General features: G+C 42.2%; 1 protein-coding gene across 2 annotated transcripts in view; it reads right to left on the minus strand.

Moving 5' to 3' along the window:
- Positions 1 to 19,056, minus strand: part of LOC126469658 (leucine zipper putative tumor suppressor 2) — a 1,134,623-nt gene that overhangs the window by 537,046 nt on the left and 578,521 nt on the right. The gene's annotated exons all lie outside the window — the stretch shown is intronic.

The raw sequence follows: 19,056 nt of genomic DNA on the forward strand, positions 1-19,056 counted from the left end.
AAAGTTCTGTGAAGTTGTGAGTGAATTCGAACGTGGGCAAACTGTTGGTGCTCGTATGGTGGTTGCTTTTATAACCAAGGTAGTCAAAATGTTTGGTGTTTCAAGAGGCAAAGTATCGAAGACATACACCGCACACAGGGAAAGCGGAAAAACATCATCCGCTAAACCACAACGCAGACGAAAGTGTGTATTGAGTGATCGTGACGAACGTTCATTGAAGAGGATAGTGAGGAAAAACAAGAGGGCAGCGGCTGTAAAAGTCACTGCAGAACAGAACGTCGCACTCACGAACTTTGTCAGTATCAAAACATCACGAAAGGAGTTCCATAAGTTGGGAAATGCAGGGCGAGCTGAGATTCCAAAAACACTCATCAGTGACGCAAATACCTGTCACAGGAAAATGTGGTGCCGAAGCCATAAAACCTGGACCATGGAGCATTAGAGAAAGTCATTTGCTAGGCCGAGTCTTGGCGCACACACTTCAGGCCGAGTTTACGTCCCAAGAGCGAATCATGGTGGGGGTTCGGTTATATGGGCAGCCATATCGTGGTATACCGTGAACCCCAAGGTTACTCTGCGAGTTCGCGTTACTGCCAAAGGCTATGTGACCATTTTATTTGATCATGTCCCTCCCATGGTACAATGTTTGTTCGCCAATGGTGACAGGGACACTGTTCACAGAGCCCGCATCGTCCAGGACTGGTTTTGTTAGTACGAGGACGATGAATTGTTGCATGTCTTCTGTCCAACACTGTCACCAGATGTTGATATTTTTGGGTTTTTGTGATCTACTTCAGAGTGAAGGACGCTTGATCGCTGTGCACCTCCATTATAGTTAAACAAGTTTACCTCTATTTTTCAGGAAAAAAATGTTAAGATTCCCTTGAAAACCATACAGCGACTCTATTTATCTATTCTGAGTTGAACTAAAAATGATTTAAATGCCGCCTGTTTTCCTACACCGGAGTAGACATAGTAATGTGTTGTGCTTTTGGCGTTTCCATATTTTTGTGCAAAGCCGGTATCCGTGCGTGATATGTGACGGGGTATCTCTGAGACGGCATGTTATAGTGGTGGTGATAGTTTTTAAGTTACTGAAATTTTAACAGAAAGAAGAAATACACTGCAATAAAAGCTCAATGGGTTGCTCACTGCTGTCTGAAAAGGAGATGAAAGCTGAAAACTTGCTTTTCTATTGGTGAACCTTCCCCTATTAAAATTTCAGTAGGGTCCAGCATACAACGTATATGGGCTTAATAGATACGTAACATAGTTGTTTTAATAGTCACGTAACATATCGTTCATCCATTAAACAAATGGCTTACAAAGCATTTGTTGTACCGATTCTTGAATCTTTTGGGATCATTATCAGGTTGGATTAATAGAGGAGATACATAAGATCCACCGAACAGCGATGCGTTTCGTCACAAAATGGTTCAAATGGCTCTGAGCACTATGGGACTTAACTTCTGAGGTCATCAGTCCCCTAGAACTTAGAACTACTTAAACCTAACTAACCTAAGGACATCACGCACATCCATGCCCGAGGCAGGATTCGAACCTGCGACCGTAGCGCGTTTCGTCACAGGAGTGTTTAGTCGTCACGAGGTTATCGACAAACTCCAATGACAGGTGGTGCCAGGGAGATATAGTGCCTCTTTATTACTGCAATTCCGAGAGAAGACTAGCGCAAAATAATTAATGTGGAGTAATGAAATGTTAGAAGTACATTTGTCTAGGTAACATTTTTAAGCGATAAACATCGCAAACCACAGGTTAATGTACGCTCAACATAAGCCATTCTAAATGTGAAATGGAGGGACACCATTAACCGGTAAAACCACCGGAATGTTGAATGCAAGCTTGCAAACGTGCATGCATTGTGTTGTACAGGTGCCGGCAGTCAGTTTGTACGATAGAGTTCCATGTCTTTTGAGGTCAGTCAATACCGGTACGTTTAATGCTATTTGTGGATGATGCTGGATTGTCATCTGATCTTGTCCCATATGTGATACATTGGAGACAGCTCTGGTGATTGAGCAGACCAAGGGACACGTCGACACAGTGCAGAACATGTTACGTTACAGCAGCGATATGTGGGTAAGCATTATCCTGTAGGAAAACACCCCCTGGAATGCTGTTCGCCGGCGAGTGTGGCCGAGCAGTTCTAGGTGCTTTAGTCTGGAACCGCGCGACCGCTACGGTCGTAGGTTCGAATCCTGTGTCGAGCATGGATGCGTGTGACGTCCTTAGGTTAGTTAGGTTTAAGTAGTTCTAAGTTCTAGGGGACTGATGACCTCAGATGTTAGGTCCCATAGTGCTCAGAGCCATTTGAACCATTTTAAATGATGTTCGTAACTGGCAGCACAACAGGTCGAATCACTAGACTGATGCAGAAATTTACAGTCAGGGAGCATGGGATTACGACGATAGTGCTCCTACAGTAACATGAAATCGCAAACCGGACCATAACTCTAGGTTCAGTGTGTCTAGCACACAAACAGGTTAGTTGCAGGCCCTCAACTAGCCTGTTTCTAACCAGCACGTGGCATCATTTGCACCGAAACAGAATCAGCTTTCATCAAAAACCGCAACAGACCTCCATCTTTCCACCAAAAGAGCTCTAGCTTGACACCGCTAAAGTCGCAAATGAGGGTCGTTTGGGGTCAGTGGAACTCACGCTACAGGGCATCTGGCTCGAAGCTGTCCTTGGAGTAACCGATTTGTAACAGTTCGTTGTGTCACTGTGGTCTCAACTGCTTCTCAAATTGCTGCTGCAGATGCAGTACGATGCGCCAGAGACATACGCCGAACACGATGGTCTTCCGTCCCGGTAGTGCCACGTTGCCACCCGAAGCCCCGTCTTCTTACGACTGTACACTTCCGTGGCCACCACGGAACAATTCGATCATGTTACAGTGGCTACCTTCCTGACAAGTCTTTCTGGATTATCGCAGAAAGAACATCCAGCATCACGTAGACGTATCTCGTTCAAACTCAATGAGGTATTAACAATGGCATCTCTCTCGCCTTAAAAGTATTCTTGACTAACATCAACTTACCACGTCAAATCTCAAAGGTACCCGACGCTCAAGACCGATACCTCGCATGTGTTTAAAGAAAACCTGATTTGCACCATCATAGTGGCGCCACTAACGCTACTCGTATGCAATTACCGCGAAATTTGAATATACATCATATTTCACATGTAGAAACACGCCTACCAACTTTCGTTTATGTCGCACAACTCCTTCTTGGTGTTGCGATCTTTTTTCCATCAGCGACTGACTTCATGCCTCTACGTCTCGAGAAATGACCACGACGAGAGAATCTCAGAAATTAGTAGTAATACGGAGATTTTGCAATAGTCATTCTTCCCACACGCCATTCGTGACTGGAACATGGAAGGGTAAAGACAGCAGTACCACAACATCACTCCAAGCACACAGCAAGGCGGTAAGCGGAGAACACAAGTAAATTTCAAACCTTTATCGTTGACCAGAGTAAAAAAAAAAATGGTTCAAATGGCTCTGAGGACTATGGGACTTAACTTCTGAAGTCATCAGTCCCATAGAACTTTGAATTACTTAAACATAACTAACCTAAGGACATCACACACACCCATGCCCGAGGCAGGATTCGAACCTGCGACCGTAGCGGTGGCGCTGTTCCAGACTGTGGCGCCTAGAACCGCTCGGACACCCCGGCCGGCGGCCAGAGTCATTCTCGATGTAGTTAACGCTAAAGGCGCACCGAGAAAAGCTGTCCGGCAATACCCTAGTCGGATGTGACGTCTACGAACGCAGTTTAATGTAGCTTGATGGCTAATAACGTCGTCGCTTGCAGAAAAACTTAGTTGCTGCGCGGTTTATCAGTAGAGGTAACTTCTTCAGACACAGGAACTAATGGAGACGTCGGTGGGGAGGCCCAGCTGTGCACATTTACTGTAAATGTCGGAGTGAGTCTGAAGAACCGCCAGCTAAAGACTCGGCTGCGAGAAATGGGACGCGTGCCTTTTTGCTCGCTCCCGTGTGGATCGGGAACCTGCCTCAACCGCAGGCAGCTGCGTGCGCTGCGTGTGCTAGCGCTGCAAGTGTCAAGGCGGCGGCGGTGACTCCTCAGAGGAGCGAGCCGACCGCCGCTCCCTCAGATGCGTCGCCTTCACGCCGAGCTGGGCCGTTATCCGGCCCGGCGCCGGTAGCTTACCGTAATCTGCAGCCTCTGCTGCAAAGCCGCCCTGCGTGACGCTCCTCTCAGCAAACACCGCGGCACCGCCTTACTTCATTACATTCCCTAAGACGCACGTGCATAGGATCTGACGACTTGGCAAAAGCGTACGACAGCGTCAAACGGTGCAACGTGACCGAAATTCTGAGAGCAATAGGAGTAAACCATAGGGAAACATTGTGACAGAAGTCGTGGGATAGTGATATGCACTTACATAGTCGACGTTAGTATCGCGTACACGAAGTATAAAACGGCAACGCATGGGCAGTGCTGTTATTTGGACACAGGTGATTCACGTGAAAGGATTTCCGTACTACGAATACAGGGTGAGTCACATAACGTTACCGCTGGATATATTTCGTAAACCGCATCAAATACTGACGAACCGATTCGACAGACCGCACTTGAGGAGAGGGGCTAGTGTAATTGTTTAATACAAACCATACAAAAATGCACGGAAATATGTTTTTTAACACAAACCTACCTTTTTTAAATGTAACCCCGTTAGTTTTGTTAGCACATCTGAAAATATAAGCAAATACGTAATCAGTGCCGTTTGTTGCATTCTAAAATGTTAATTACATCCGGAGATATTGTAACCTAAAGTTGACGCTTGAGTACCACTCCTCCGCTGCTCGAAAATGTCCCACTGGAAACGCGTCGACGTATGTGGTATCAGCATGATGGTGCACCTGCACATTCCGCAATTAACACTAGGCTGACCCTTGACAGGGTGTTCGACGGGTGTTTCATAGGACGTGGAAGACGCATAAATTGGCCAGCCCGTTCTCCTGATCTTACACCTCTGGACTCCTTTCTGTGAGGTACGTTAAAGGGGAATGTGTACCGTGATGTGCCTACAACCCCAGAGGATATGAAACAACGTATTGTGACAGCCTGCGGCGACATTACACCAGATGTACTGCGGCGTGTACGACATTCATTACGCCAGAGATTGCAATTGTGTGCAGCAAATGATGGCCACCACTTTGAACATCTATTGGCCTGACATGTCGGTACACACTCTATTCCACTCCGTAATTGAAAACGGAAACCACGTGTGTACGTGTACCTCACCCCTCATGGTAATGTAAATGTGCGTCAGTGAAAAAGACCAATAAAAAGGTGTTAGCATGTGGACGTAATGCGCTGTTCCAGTCTCTTCTGTACCTAAGGTTCATCACCGTTGCCTTTGGATCCCTACGTAATTCGGTGCTCTCCGATACACACTATCGAACAGCGGAGGAGTGGTACTCAAGCGTCAACTTTAGGTTACAATATCTCCGGATGTAATTAACATTTTACAATGCAACAAACGGCACTGATTACTTATTTGTTTATATGTTCAGATGTGCTAACAAAACTAACGGGGTTCCATTTAAAAAAAAACGTAGGTTTGTGTTAAAAAGCATACTTCCGTGCATTTTTGTATGGTTTGTATTAAACAATTACACTAGCCCCTCTCCTCACGTGCGGTCTGTGGAATCGGTTCGTCAGTATTTGATGTGGTTTACGAAATATATCCAGCGGTAACGTTAGGTGACTCACCCTGTATATCCGTTCGGTCAGTGCGGTGAAATCTGGCGTTATTGGGCTATGGCAGCAGACGACAGGCGCGAGTGGTTTAGCCAACAGCACGGTATCGCCTGGAGTACTACTCCTGGGTACGTGACCATATCAGTTCGACCCTAGACGACTGGAAAACCGTGGACTGGTCAGATGAGTCCCGATTTCAGATGGTAAGAGCTGCTCATCAGCTGGTAGGGTTAGAGTGTGGCGCAGACCTCACGAAGCCATGGACCCAAGTTGTCTACAAGGCACTATGCAAGTTGGTGTGGCTTTACAATGGTGTGGGCTGTGTTTACATGAAATGCATTTGTCCTCTATTCCAAATGAACCGCTCGTTGGCTGGAAATGGTAATGTTCGGCTACTATTCAGCTATTCACGGACCTCATGTACTCAAACAACAATGCGCCATTTCACCGAACCAGATTTGTTTGCAATTAGTTTGACGAACATTCTGAACAATTCGTGCCTATCATTTGGAGACCCAGATCGCGCAACATGAAACCCTTCGAACATTTATGTGGGAGATAATTGAGAGGTCAGTTCGTGCACAACATCCTGCATCCTGCATCGTAGAATCCACACCACGAGGAGTTGCTGCACTAAGTGGGGCAAAACGAGGTCCGACACGACATTAACAGCTACTCAGTGTATACAATATTTAAGAACCAGGAGGGAACAGAAGTCTAGAAGACCAGGAACGAAGTGCTCGAATTGAAAAGGGTGTAAGACAGAGATGTAGCCTTCGCCCCTACTGTTCAGTCTGTACATCGAAGAAGCAATGACGAAAATAAAAGAAAGGTTCAGGAGTGGGATTAAAATTCAAAGTGATGAAATTCAGTGATAAAATTCGCTGATGACATTGCTATTATGATTAAAATTGAAGAAGAATTACAGGATTTATTGAATGAGATGACCAGTATGAGTACAGAATATGGTTCACCTGGCTCTGAGCACTATGGGACTTAACATCTTAGGTCATCAGTCCCCTAGAACTTAGAACTACTTAAACCTAACTAACCTAAGGACATCACACACATCCATGCCCGAGGCAGGATTCGAACCTGCGACCGTAGCAGTCCCGCGGTTCCTGATTGCAGCGCCTAGAACCGCGCGGCCACCACGGCCGGCCACAAGGCGACAACCTGACCGTATCAGCGTCCCTCAGACACACGTATGCGAACATCACGTTCGGGGAACTTGTAGCCATTTCATATCCAGCATGTCAACGACCTTCACATGGGTTAAAATGCCACATGACAAGAATTTTGTGATTGATTAAATGACAATCGTCAGTAATGAAACCACGTTTAAACGGAATGGAATAAACAACACACAATAATCATAGATCGTCACAGAAATACCCACATGCTGCAGTGAAAACCATTTTCCAAGTTAGTCTTGTGTTCAATGTTTGGTGCGGCACGGTCGGTAACATGTTGAGAATCTCACTCGTTTTAGAAAAGTGTTTTGTAGGACGGAATTACTTGCGTTTTTTGGAAAATTTGATTGCTGAATAACTTGAGAATGTTCCTTTGGTCAAGGGACTGCAATGTACTTCCACCATGATGGAGCCCTACCACAGTTTACCAGACGTGTAAGGGACATCTCAACAGCAGTTACTCTCATCAGTGTTTGTCGTTGTAATACAATTAACTGGCCACCAAGATCGCCAGACCTCACACCACAATATTTTTGTGTATGGTGTTGGATGAAGTCTGAAGCGTACGAACGGACGGTGACTACGCTTGATGAACTGTTTGCTCGCATCATAGACGCTGCTGCCCTGTGAGTGCAGAGACACTCAGACCAGTAACACACGTTCGCCCAAATTGCGAGAATGATTTGAGGTTGTCAGTGCGATACCCCAACATTTATTGTGAACAGTACAACAGTTGCAATGGGGCGTATACGATAATGCTTATAGGTGAATGTGATAAAAATACGAACTTTTCATTTGATATTTTGTAAATGGCATATTGTAACGTTTACTAACTCTTGTACACGAGCACAATTGTAAGCCTGCTATTGTGCTGAATAATACAGAAAATAAATAACAATGTACATTAAATCTGTTCAGTCTCGGAATAGGGCATATGTGCATATGAGGATTTTTCACTTCAAATGATCATTCCTGCCATATCCCTGAATTTTGACCATTCCTCTTGGGACACCCTGTGTTGTGATATTTGCATTGTCGTGTGAGGGCTGCTTTTACCAAAGCAACCTTAAACCACTCCCCATAAACCCTTGGAAATGCATTCATCAAATCACATCCCACCAATATTCTTTCTGGAGTCGAGCACAGTCCGAAAATACCCTTCATTCCTTCCCCCTTACAACTACTGCACATACTAGGAAACTTGATGCTGTGGGCTGCAATTAAACCTGTACCACTGTTTCTTCGGTTGTACGCCGCCTATGGCATTGCGAACTGAGACGGTACTGGACATAGCTCGTGTTTACTGTACGTAAGATTTATGACTGCTGGTACCGACGGATATAGCCTACTTGAAAGACAGCAGATGGTGAGGGAGAAAGAGAATCGCCGATTATCTGGAAGGAGATACAAAGTTTGACCGAGCAGTATGGACGTTGATCACTGCTAGGACAGGTTACTACTTCTGACCCAGGGCACATAAATGGACAAAGACACGTGACCCAGATACTAGTTACGAGAGGAGATCCAACAATTAAAACTTGCTGAACATACAAGAAGTGATATTATTCGTCCAACGTTCTTCGTAAGTGATTAGTGGAATCTTCCACTCGGTAATAGTCCACGATGTCTGCGTTTATCTTCATCAACCAACAACTGATAGTCCTCGCCAATTACATTAGATTAGATAAAATTGAGATTTCGTTCCATAGACCCAAAAATGAAATGATGCTCGTGGGTGTGGAACATGTCAGGAAGTATAACATAAAAATACAGAAAATATGAATATAACACACTTCCCTGATCATTTGTCAGGAGACCGTCAAAATATGTGGATACATTACAGTAAGCTGTAACTTTTAAGCCGGCCAGTGTGGCCGAGCGGTACTAGGCGCTTCAGTCTGGAACCGCAGGACCGCTACGGTAGCAGGTTCGAATCCTGCCTCGGGCATGGATGTGTGAGATGTCCTTAGGTTAGTTGGGTTTAAGTAGTTCTGCGTTCTAGGGGTCTGATGACGTCAGATGTTAAGTCCCATAGTGCTCAGAGCCATTTTTTTGTAACTTTTAATATTTACAGAACTAATACACTTTAATAAATTTATCACACAGAATAGGTAATCCTGACTCTTGTGACCATGTGCTATCAAAACTGAAGTCTAATGGACGTCTTTACTTAAGTTGGCCTAACAGTCCCTGTTAAGATATCCATTTATAGAGTAGAAGGATTTGCCTATCAAAAAGTCTTTCAAATTCTGTTTAAACTGTGCTTCATCTGATACCAAGATATTAATGGTTGCTGCCAATTTATGGAAAATGTGTGTTCCTGAATAATGGACCCCTTTCTTGGACCAGGGTAAGTGATTTTAGGTCATTATGTAGATCGTTTTTATTCCTAGCGTTGATACTATGTATTGGGCTATCCACTGGAAATAGACATATTATGTGCAACAAGTTTCACTAAAGAATAAACATACTGAGAAGCAGTAATCAGAATCCCCTGTTCCTTAAACAAATTTCTACATTATGTCCTTGCATTTCCACCACAAATGAGTCTTATTACACACTTTTGCACTCTAAAACCTTTTGGCTCGGTTTGACGAGTTACTCCAGAATATGATCCCATATGACATAATAGAATTAAAGTTAAACAAGCATGCTAGTTTTTTTTAATATTTATATTTCCTTCATCTGACATCATTCGCACTGCAAATATAGACATATTTAGGTGCTTCAGCAATTCTGTGGAACGCCCTTCTCCACTGAATTTTTTATCAAGTTGTCTATCTATATCCGAATCCCGCTCCAGCTGCTGCCGGGTCTAGGTGCTGACGAGTCCTCTCCATTTGGCTCGGTCCTCCCACCACTTTTCTTCCTCCACTTGCTGCCAGGTCACACCTCTCCTTTCAACAGATATTCTCATTCCCATTTTCCACCGTGTTCTTGGGCGCCCTCTAGGTCTTTTCCCATCCATCTTTAGTTCTTCCATAATTTTGGGGAGTCTCTGCCCATGCATCCTCTTAACATGCCCATACCATCTTAATCTCTTTCTTTCAATTTCTTCTCTCATGCTTTTTTGTTTGAGGTCCTTTCTAATCTCTACATTCCTTACTCTGTCCATTCTTGTTTTTCTCTTAACTGCTCTGAGAAATTTCATTTCCCCTGCTTGCAGTCTGCTCCAGTCCCTTTCTGTCATTGTCCATGTTTCTCCACCATAGGTGACAATAGGGATGTAATAATTCTTATACATAAGGAGTTTTGCTCTTTCTGAAACTTCATTATTCCAGATCAGATGTTTTATTGTTTGGTAGAAATTGCCTCCCTTCTGTAACCTCCTATTAATTTCGTTAGTTATTCTTCTATCCCTAGATATTTCACACCCTAAATAAGTGAAACTTTCTACCACTTTAAGGGGTTCTCCATTCAAGGTAATATTTCCGTTGATTCCTTTCTCCCTTCCAAATACCATTACTTCACTCTTACCTTTATTTATTTTTAATCCATACCTTTTCATTATTTCCTTCCACGCATCAAGCTGTAACTGTACATCTACCTCTTTATCACCCCATATTACCATATCATCTGCAAAAATCATCTTTTTGTCTTTTTCTCTTACTATATCTTTAACTGCCCTATTCGTTCCCTCCATCACAACATTAAAAAGCTCAGGAGATAGAATACTTCCTTGCTTAAGTCCTTGTCTTATTTCGAAGTATTCAGAGTTCCCCAACGGTGTTCTAATTCTACAATTGTGGCCTCTGCACATTGTCTTTATAACATTAATGTATCCATCTTCTATATCTATCTTTTTCAGTTCGTCCCAGAGTCATTTGCCTTTTGTATGTCTATAAAAACCATTATCACCCTCTTGTTATACTCCCAACTTTCTTCCATCAGTTGACAGATAGAAAATATCAGGTCGATCGTGCTCCTTCCTTTCCTAAACCATGCTGTTCTTCACTCAGCTCCTTTTCTATCTTTTCACTTATTCGATTTAGTAAAATTCTTTCAAAAATCTTGGCTGTATGGCTCATGAGGGTTATTCCTCTATAGTTTTTACAAAGTCTTTTATTGCCTTTCTTGAAGATGGGAACAATGCTTCCTGTTCTCCAGTCGTCAGGTATTCTACTATTTCTCCACGCGCTTGATAGTACTCTATACAGCCACTGCATTCCCACTGGACCTGCTGCTCTTATCATGTCCACTGATACTTCATCAGGTCCTGGGGCTTTCCCCCCATTCATCTTCTTCACGGCTTTTTCCATTTCTTCCCGTGTAATTTGTCCTAATTCTGCTTCCCAACTTCTCTCAATTTCTTCATTATTTGTTGTTTCCTCATGTACCTGCTCCTCAGCGTTTAACAGCTTCTTAAAATGTTCTTTCCAGAGATCTTTTATATTCCCTGGATCTTCAATAATGGTACCGTCCTCTGTTTCCATCTTTACTGGTACTTCAGAAGCCTTCCTTTTATGTTACACTATTTTATAGAACATTTTCTTATTGCTCTTCACATCTTCTTCAAGTTTTTTTGTAAACTCTTCCCATGCCTTTTTCTTTGCTGTTTCCACTATTTCTTTGCACTTCTTCTTTTCCTCTATATATCTTTTATGGTCTTCGTCATTTTTAGTTTTCCACCATTTTCTCCATGCTCCATTTTTTCTTCTAACTGCTTGGATTGCGGTATCATCCCACCAACTTGTCTGTCCTTTCCAGATGTTCTGCCACATACTTTTTGTGCTGCTTCGACTAAAGTGTCTTTGAATAAACTCCATTCTTTTTCTACATCGCAGAAAACTTCTTTTGGAAATTTTTGTGTTATTAATTCTCTGTACTTCTCAGCACATTCACTCTCCTTCAATTTCCAATCCCGTATCCTCATCACTTTCTTCTGTTTTCTATTTTTCACACACTGATTCATTTTCGATTGTCCCACCAGTAATCTATGGTCTCCATCTGCACTCACACTTGGCATTACCTTCACATTTGTTACTTTCTCTCCCCATTCCCTATCTACTAGAAGATAATCAATTAAACTCTTCGTTCTTCCATCCCAACTGTATCTGGTGATAACATGACTTTCTCTCTTCATAAACCAGCTGTTTGCTATTTTCATTCCATTCCTCTGGCACAACTCCAGGAGTCTTTCCCCTTTTTCATTTCTGTCTCCATATCCAAAACATCCCAATACTTGCTCAAATCCCTTTCTGTCTTTGCCTACCTGTGCATTAAAATCTCCCATCACTATATTAGCACTCTCTATATGGTTTTCTAACACATTTTCAAACTCCATCTTCTCTTCTTCGCTACACCCCACTTGAGGTGCATAAATCTGGATTACTTTTAGTGTTTCTTTTTGGAATCTCAGGTTTAAGATTATGATCCTGTCTGATATATATCTCACATTTTCAATACAGCTTTGTACATTCTTATTCACCATCTCTGCCACACCATTTCTTCCATACCTGTTATTCCCACTCCAGTACAGTTTTCCTCCTCGTCTCAAATTCTTCTCACCTTTTCCCTTCCACTTTGTTTCGCTTAATCCCAATATATCCAACTTCCTCTCTGTTAATACATCTGTCATTTCTTCCATTTTTTCCATTGAGCGTTAATATATTAAGGGTGCCAATATTTAGGTTATTTTTTAGTCCAGTTGGTTTCATCTTCTTGTACTGATGAATATCATCAGGTCTCCCATCATTTGCACCATCACTTGAAGAAGCAGTGGGGTCAAATCCTGAGTGGTTCGTTCCGAGGCTCGTCTGTGTTTTTAAAGCAATATATGAAGACTTTCCTACCGGCTTGCTAGGCCTAACGCAAGGAAGGATTTTCTGTTGGGGTTGTCTCCCTTAGCCTTTGGAGTTTCTCCTCCACCACAAGGCAGTGGTTCCCTTCTCATTTAATCCCCAGAAAGGAGGGTTGCCTCATCTGCCAGCTACGCCGTTCCGAAGTCTTCCTTCTCCGCCGTGGCTGCCATTAAGGTCTTCACCCGTAACCCTGGGCGTGGTGAATAATTATCAAGTTGTAAACGCAGAAATTTTACAATGTCAACCTCTTAGATCTACGTACCGTAGTATGTTATAAACGTGCTGGAAGGATATCTCTTACATGTTCTGAACAGCATATAGTGGGTCTTTTGATAGTTTAATGACAGTGAACTAGCTTTAAACTAATTATTAATGCCAATGAAAACTTGATTAACAGCTATTTCTAAATCTGTACTTGAGTCGCTATTTATTGCAATGTCTGTATCAGCAGCAAACAAAACAAACTCAGCTTCTGCCAAAGTAACACGCGAGAGGTCATTAATGTAAACAAGGAAAAGCAATGGACCCGAGAAAGAACCATGAAGAAAACCACATGTAATTAATTCCCAGTCAGAAGAAGACTGATTGCTTACTCCACTGGTTATTTTGCGATGACACCCTTCGTTTTCTTAAGGTTAAGTAAGGCCCAAAACATTTCTCAGCACTGCCAGTGACAGCATAACATTCAAATTTAGTTAAGAGAATGCTGCGATTCACATAATCAAAGGCTTCTGACAGTTCACGGAAAATGCCAGTAGCTTCTAATTTGTAATCTAATGAATTAAGTACATTCTCACTGTACATGTAAGTACCCTCCCTATATTAAACGCTTAAGGAACCCAAACTGTGACTTGGATACCATATTATTTGTAGTCAGATGCTTAAGAAGATGCTTGAACACAACATTTTCAAATCTTTTTGAAAAAGTTGGCAACGGTGAAATTAGTCTATAGTCTGACGGGTATCTCTTTATCCTCGTTTTTGCAAAGAGGCTTAACTTCAGCATATTTTAGCCAGTCTGGAAATGTTCTGCTGATAAGAGATTGATTTCACAAATAACTTACGATAGAACTCAACTCGCATGAGCACTCTTTGATTAACTTCGTTTACATATTAACAGACCCACTAGAATACTTATATTTTAAGGATTTTATGATGTATGATACTTCTTTGGGATATGAGTGACATTTCCATTTTACTGAAGTTACCTATAAAGACTCATCTCAGCTATTCCACTGCACTGTTTACTGAACCTCATCTGTTGCTCTTCCTTATTGACCTCACCTGTCTCCGTCTTCACTATACCCCACATAGCTTTTATTTTGTTGCTTTACGTAATTATCTTTTTCTCGTAATAAAGCTGCTTAGATTTTCGAATTACTTGCTTCAGTATTTTGTAGTATTCTTTGTAATGCATTATAATGTTAACATCAGACCTGTTCCTAGATAGTAGATTCCCCATGTGACATCATTCCTTGTGTAGTCCATGGTTTAGTTTTTGATCCGAGTTACTTTGAGGAAACAATTTTCAAAAGAGGAAGTAACTTTAATAATGAATGTTTTGTATTTTCCATTTGAGTCAGAAGTATTGTAAATATTTATCCAGTTCATGTCTTTGAGCGACCTCCTAAAATTCTCAATTTCTGACTGATTTATTATCCTCCTGTACTCAAATTTAATAGATTTTATATCCTGACAAGTTTCAACAATTAACATGAGGCTCTATATGTCATGATCATAAAGCCAATTTACTATTGGTTTTGTGGTATAACTTTTTCCCTAGATTTGTCTACAACGACATTATCAACGGCAGTTTCAGAGCATTTACATACCCTAGTTTCGATGTTCACAGTAGGAACTAAATTGAATGACAGTGTCACTAATTGTAATAATTGGTCACTGACAGAGCTTTTCAATAAATCCACATTAAAATCAACAAGAACCACTATTTCCTTGTTTTTTACTATGAGCTTCGATGTTTTATGAAGAGGCTGCTCGGAATATACTTACTCCTTACATGGAGACGCTGAGCACCTCATCTGTTCTTCAGTTCAGCACGATTATGTTCTACCCAAACGGTGAGACGGACAGTGCGATGGCAGGATGGGAGGGAGGATGGGGGGTGGGTGGGGGGTGGGGGGTTAAACTGCTTTCAGAGACTCACGTGAAATAATGAATGTGCAATTAACCTTCCACCCAGGTGCTTTGATATATGGCAATAAATTGTTTCTTTTGTTCGTTTAAAATAGAAAAGTGCTTTATTTGTTTCGTTATATGTGGCTCCCTATTAGCCATTTAATGTGTTATTGACTCTAGAAAATAGACTGCTGTTGGTTTACCTTCAGTGGTTAGGTCCCTCGTAATGATCAAAACGGCTGATAGGTCAGGACGATAACTGCAAATGTGGCACCCATAATGAGGCCAGCAAAGCGTACCGCTACAATGTAGTGGACTATAGTCATTCTTGTTGTTGTTGTTGTTGTTGTTGTGATCTTCAATCCGTAGACAAGTTTGATGCAGGTTCCCAAGTTAGTCTCTCCACAGCAAGCCCCTTCATCCCTGAATAACTGCTGCAAGCTACATCCATGTGATCGTAGATACGAGTGGCGTCGGTTCCGTCGGACATACCTGACGGAACAGACACGACTCATATCTATAATTGTACGGGCGCGACGGATGTTTGATGAAAAAGTTTCAGAGCGGATGCACAACCAACGTCCGCAGTCCAAAAGGGAATCATAAATCTGCGAGTAGGAGGTTAATGAGCGAGGATCGTTGCGATGCGCCGAGCGGGAAGTTCGGAATTTAGGTCTGACGAAAGCCTACAACCTTTCTAGAGAAGCGGAGCACCCAGGTTCGAGTCCCAGTCCGGCACACATTTTCAGTTCTCGCCGTTGTATTGCCGGAATTCCCTGTAAGGTTGGAAGTCATTTCCTTCCTACCTCTTTTCCAACACTTTCCTTTCTATTCCTTTCACCCCACGTATTCATACATCCATGTGAACCTGCTTACTCTACTCCAAGGCATGATCTCCTACCACAGTTTTTACCCCTTCCCATCTCCAAACTTCCCGCCATTAACAATTTGACGATTCCTTGACATTTCACGACGACATGTTCTACATACTACATTCTTAAGCGAGTTGTGATATAAATTCAGTTTTTACAATTTGATTCAGTGTCTTCCCGTTCGTGACTCTAATTTTCAGCATTTTCAGCGTTCTTCTGTAGTATGACATTTTCGAAACTTGTATTATCTTCTTCCATGGAATACTTACGGTCCACGTTTCACTTCCATACAAGACTGCCCTACAGAAAACTGCATTGAAAAGACTTCCCAACACTTAAATTTAGATAACTTATTAACAAATTTCTCTTTTTCAGAAATACTACAGCCAATCTACATTTTACATCCTCTCTGGTTTGGCTTTATCAGTTATTTTGCTGCCTAAATAAAACAACTCTTTTTCAAGTTTTAGGGTATAATTACTATCGCTTGAGCCTTGTCCCGCAGTTACGCAGGGTCAGCCATCGTTAATCGGATTTGGCATGTTAATGTTTAAGGGGTGGCCGGATGCCCTTCCTGCCGCCACCCCGTACCCCCCGGGACGGAATGAGTGTACCCCAACTGTCTGTGTCGAGTGAAATCTATGGAATAGTGCGAAAGTGTTCAGATGTCTGCGAGCCGTGTAACTGAGGCGGAACATGGGGACCAGCCCGGTATGCACCTAGCGGGATGTGGAAAACCGCCTAAAAACCACATCCAGGCTGGCCGGCACATTGGCCCTCGTCGTTAATCCGCCAGGCGGATTCGATCCAGGGTCGGCGCGCCTACCCGAGTCCAGGAAGCAGCGCGGGTACACGTTTTAGGGTGTAATATCCTAGATTAATTATCACAGTATCTCATAATTAAATTCGACTACATTCCGTTACCTATGGTTTCCTTTAGTTGACGTTCATCTCATGGCCTCTTTTCAAGACATTATCAGTTCCGCTCAGTTGCTTGTCACTAATCCTTTTCCGACTCTCAGAGAGTTACGTCATCAGAAAAACCCCAAAACTTTTGTTTATTCTCCCTGAACTCTAATTCCTTTTCTCATTTTTCCCTAATTCTTTTACTGTTTGCTCAGTGTACACATTGAACAATTTCAGGGTCAGGTTCTATTTCACGTCCTTCGACTGTTATAAGTGCAGCATGGTTTCTTCCGTAGAAGCTGTAAATAATCTTTGGCTCCCTGTATTTTATCCTGGCTACCTTCAGAGTTTCAGAATTTACTCCAGTCAACATTGTCTAGAGCTTTCCCTAAATCTACAAGTGATATAAACGTAGGTTTGCCTTTTTTGAATCTATCTTCTTAGATAAGTCGTGGGGTCAATACTCCCTCGCGTTTTTCTACAATTACCTCCGGACCCAAGCTGATCTCTCTCTTCTGAGGTCGGTTTCTAACACCTATTACGTCAGTCTGTAAATAATTCGTGTTAGAATTTTGCAACGATGAATTATTACAATGATGGTTCATTTGCATTCATACCTGTCCTCACGTGCCTTACTTCGGAATTGGAATTATTAAAGGATTGAAGTCCCTTTATTGCTTTTTATACGTATCTTACGTTCTAAAAAATATGACATTTAGAGGCACTGTACAACTCCGGTGCCGGCCGGTGTGACCGTGCGGTTCTAAGCGCGTCAGTTTGGAACCGCGTGACCGCTGCGGTCGCAGGTTCGAATCCTGCTCGGGCATGGATGTGTGTGATGTCCTTAGGTTAGTTAGGTTTAAGTAGTTCTAAGTTCTCAGTAGTTAAATTCCATAGTGCTCAGAGCCATTTGAACAGCTCCGGGAATACTGAACCATCGCACACTATGTTAATTCAAATTTTGCTATAGTGTAAATTCCGTTTTTTTTCTTGAATTTTATAAATATTATATAAATCTCAAGCATCTATCACTAAGGGTAAGACAGATGCTGCCCACAGGAAAATTAAAGAGACCTTTGGAGAAAAGAGAACCACTTGTATGACTATCAAGAGCTCAGATGGAAAACCAGTCCTAAGCAAAGAAGGGAAAGCAGAAAGGCGGAAGGAGTATATAGAGGGTCCATACAAGGGTGATGTACTTCAGGGAAATATTATGGAACTGGAAGACGATGTAGATGAGGATGAAATGGGAGATACGATACAGTGTGAAGAATGACAGATCAGTGGAAGACCTAAGTCGAAACAAAGCCCCGAGAATAGACAACATTACATTAGAAATACTGATAGCCTTGGGAGAGCCAGCCATGACAAAATCCTTCCATCTGGTGAGCAAAACGTATGAGGCAGGCGAAAAACTTTCAATCTTCAAGAAGAATATGATAATTCCAATCCCAAAGAAAGCAAGTGTTGGCAAGTGTAAAAATTACCAAACTATCTTTTTTATAAGGCATGGTTGCAAAATACTAACACGAATTCATTACAGACGAATGGAAAAACTGGTAGAAGCCGACCTCGGGGAAGATCAGTTTGGATTCTACAGAAATGTTGAAACACGCGAGGCAATACCGACCCGTGGATTTATCTTAGAAGAAACGTTTATAGCATTTGTAGACTTAGAAAAAGCTTTAGACATTCTTGGATGGAATACTCTCTTTTAAATTCTGAAGGTGGCAGGTATAAAATACAGTGAGTGAAAGACTATTTACAATTCATAGAGAAACCAGATGACAGTTACAAAAGTTGAGGGGCACGAAAGGGAAACAGTGGATGAGAGGGGAGTGAGACAGGGTTGCAGCCTATCCCCGATATTATTAAACCTGTAGATTGATCAAGCAGTAAAAGAAACAAAAGAAAAATTTAGAGTATGAATTAAGATCTACGGAGAAGAAATAAAAACTTTGAGATTTGTCGACGACATTGTAATTCTGTCACTGACACCAAAAGACCTGGGAGAGCAGCTGAACGGAATGGACAGTGTCTTGAAAGGAGGTTATAAGATGAAAATAAACAAAAGCAAAACAAGGATAATGGAATGTAGTCGAATTAAATCAGGTGTTGCTGAGGGAATTAGATTCACACTTACAGTTATAGATGAGTTTTGCTATTTAGGGAGAGAAATAACCGATGATGGTCAAATTAAAGGGGATATAAAATATTGACTGGCTACGGCAAGGAAAGCGTTTCTGAAGAAGAGAAATTTGTTAACAACGAGTATAGATTTAAGTGTCAGGAAGCCTTTTTGAATGTATCTGTATGGAGTGTAGCCATTTAAGGAAGTGAAACATGGTCGATAAACAGTGTATACAAGAAGAACAGAATATAAGT

Source organism: Schistocerca serialis, chromosome 1 (genome assembly GCF_023864345.2).
Source record: "Schistocerca serialis cubense isolate TAMUIC-IGC-003099 chromosome 1, iqSchSeri2.2, whole genome shotgun sequence".
Lineage (NCBI taxonomy): Eukaryota > Metazoa > Arthropoda > Insecta > Orthoptera > Acrididae > Schistocerca > Schistocerca serialis.